Source organism: Triticum dicoccoides, chromosome 1B (assembly GCF_002162155.2).
Source record: "Triticum dicoccoides isolate Atlit2015 ecotype Zavitan chromosome 1B, WEW_v2.0, whole genome shotgun sequence".
NCBI lineage: Eukaryota > Viridiplantae > Streptophyta > Magnoliopsida > Poales > Poaceae > Triticum > Triticum dicoccoides.
Window position 1 is genome coordinate 486,185,728 of NC_041381.1, and position 3,122 is coordinate 486,188,849.

A 3,122-nucleotide genomic window follows, 5' to 3' on the forward strand; every position below is an offset into this window, starting at 1 on the left:
GGCACGTGGCCCGGCTAGGGCCGTGCTTGGGCTACCATGCCCGGCACGCGTGCCAGCCCGGCACGGCACGGCTAACCTTTTTCTTAGCACACGTACTACATATACGTATACATATACGTACCAGAGACAGAGAGCCAGCGGCACCGAGCCAGGGAACGAAAGACGTGCGTGCATACAATCCCTGATCCCTGCAATCGATGTGACTCTAGCATGAGCAGACAAGCGCACTGGCGCACTGCGGCGCTGTGCATGGTCACGGTCGGCCGTTCGATGATCGATTATTTTATTCCAGCCAACGAGGTAGCGAGCCAGAGCGATCAATGTTTATTTTTTTCTTAGAAAACAGCCAACGATCGACGTAGTCTGCGCCTGTGCCTCGACGTGCCTACTCGGGCCAGCTGCGTCGGCGTGCTAAATGGGCCACCGTGCCAGCCCGTTTAGCGAGGAGGCCGTGCCTGGGCCAGAGAGGCCAGCACGCGCGCCTGAATGGGCCGTGCCATGCCTGGCCCGTTTAAATCAGGTCGGGCCGTGCCATGCCGGCCCGGCCCATTTGGCCAGGTATGACGACGCCTCATCATCCCCTGGTCCCCACCGACCAAACCACCGCGCCGCCCCTCCCCTGCTTGTCGTGTCGCGCCGCCCCTGCCCGCTGGCATCTCGTAGCCCCTCCTCGCTGGCCTCGCGCCGCCGCCCATCAGCCATGCGCGCCACGCCACCGCCCCAAACCCCCACCACCCACAGACCTCGAGCACCGCCGTGGGCCGTGGATCTGGGGCGCCGACGCCTGGCTCTGGATTCCGCCCACCGCCGCCATGCTCCCTGACTGAAGACGAGCAAGCCCGCAGCCCCTTCACTCACGTAGCCTCCTCCCGATGGGGATCCATCATCGCGGCGTTCGGCATCACCACCTCCGGCTGTTCAACGACGGAGCTCCTGGATGTTCACCACATCAGCGCCCAAATCCCAGCCATCCAGGGATCTCCGACACAACTCCACCCCTCTCCGCCCCTGCATCACCTCCTCTACCGGCGTTGAAGCCATCGTCGACCCTGTGGAACAAATGCTGGTGCCGCCCCCCAAGAACCCGAGCCGCCGCCCACCACCATGATCCTGCACAGCGCGCTAGTGGCTCCTCCTGAACCCAACGCCCTGTACCCCCATCTCCTCCATGTCCTGGTCGTCACTCACACACGAGGATGGTGCTGGTCTGGCTCCATGCTTCAGACCTGGAGAGGAGGTAGCTGCCTCACACCTAGGACGGCTTCCCATCAGTCCAACTACACTGCTAGTCCCCGTCCAGGTTCTGCCTTTTCTGTGCATCCACTCCTGTGATTGCTGCATGTAGAGTGAACGACTAGTCCCCTAGTCCCCTGTTTCTTTGGAGAAATTTTTTGTACAAGTTTCGTGAAAGTTGTGCCAATTTGATGCCCTCAATTGTTTGTCCTTTGCCCAAATTTTCTTGAGCAACAAATATTCGAACATGTGCATTATGTTAGTTCTTGTGGGAATACCTCTACAGAGCAAGTTTGTTTTTGCACCTCTTTCGCAAAAAAATCATATCGTACATACTACGAGATATAATATCACTTGCTTAATTTTACCTCTTCTCTTACATGCCAACAGGTTTGTACAATCATAGGCTGTCCTACTTTTACATGGATTTTTCCTAAACATCAATAAAGGATGAGATTGAGGAGCATAAATGGACTACGGTGTAAGCAGCTTAAACTTGTCCTTCTTGCTTTCTTCATAATGTTTATTCTCTGGAAATGGGAGGAAGGAACATACTACAATACTGAAGATATCCACCCAGATTCATTGGTTGTGTCTCATCCAGGTCATTTTAAGCATATAGACATATTTCTCTTTCTTTTTTTGCATTATGCTTATCTTTATTCTCATTTTTCTTTGAATTTCTGTAGCTAACTCAAAGTTTGTAGATCAGCATACATCTTCAGATGAAGACTTCCCAAGTGTAGATTCATTGCCACAATCAGGTGTTCAGGTAGGAAGTTACCGGCGCACAACCACCAGTGCCACTTGTCGGTGTTCCTGCTAATGTGGGAGGTGAACAGGGGGCATCACCTTCTAAGTCAAAAGGTAATTACTTATCTTCTATGGCCGTAGGAGGAACCATCGATTTTTCTTGAGAACGCTAGTATGCATTTCTTCAGCATCACCTTTTGGTTATGTCTAGAATACTGAATTACCGTATTGTACATAAGTTAGTCAGGGGTTTTCTGGTCCCTTGAAGTTCATATTGTCAAGACCTCGAAGCTCACATAATATAGTTCAGGATAGTTTAGAAGTTTGGATGACTCATGTCTGATAAATTTTTTTATGATACATACATGTGAGCCTGTTCATATTTGTATATTTGTTAATTTCATTATCCGTTAGGATCTGGTATTAGTAGTCTATTTTTTATGAGCAGTCTTGTTCGACAGATGCTTTATTATAGTGTGTGTTTGAAGTTCATATTGTCAAGGTCACGAAATTCACAACTTGTCGTCGGGGATCCTGAAGAAAATACATGTGGGTTTGGCATGTCTCACATCCTGCAACAACGAGCCTCTGCAAGCACCGAGCCGCCGGTGTTCCATCCACAAATCTGAGAGGGATGTAAAAGCGGCTGTGGCATCTTGTCAGCTGCCCATCAAATGTAATCCTATTATGTTGTCCTTCAGTAGCAGTTCAACAAAAAAACTGCAGCAATTCTACATGGGAAACTATGATATTTCAGGTCTGCTACTATGTACGTGCTTGTTGGTATGCCAATGAGTATATACATTTTGTGTTTGTTCTTTTCCCCTTCGGCTTTCTCTGCCATGGATGTGTGCATGCGTGCTATGTGCGTGAGTAAGCTACAGCAATTTGTGTAAAATAAGCATCTTCAATTGGGCAAAATTAGTTGATGGTTGTCGAAGTTTGAACACTTCTATTGGTGACGTTCATCAATTATATAATGAGAAGTAGTGTGTGCCGTCATTTGCCCACAAGGTGTTTGCGTTTGTGTGCCACTGGCTGCTACACACCCTGTGATGTTGCTGTTGGTGCTTTAACTTTTACATTTTTTTGCAAATAAGTTTTTTTCCTTTGGATATATGCGATCTAGTACACAT

General features: G+C 49.2%; 1 long non-coding RNA gene across 1 annotated transcript; it reads left to right on the forward strand.

Annotated features, from left to right (window-relative positions):
• Positions 1-614: 614 nt before the first annotated feature.
• On the forward strand, positions 615-2,897 carry LOC119307227. Its single transcript, XR_005149195.1, has 4 exons — positions 615-1,300; positions 1,624-1,837; positions 1,923-2,100; positions 2,489-2,897. It is a non-coding gene; the product is annotated as an uncharacterized LOC119307227 (long non-coding RNA).
• The last annotated feature ends 225 nt before the right edge of the window (positions 2,898-3,122 follow it).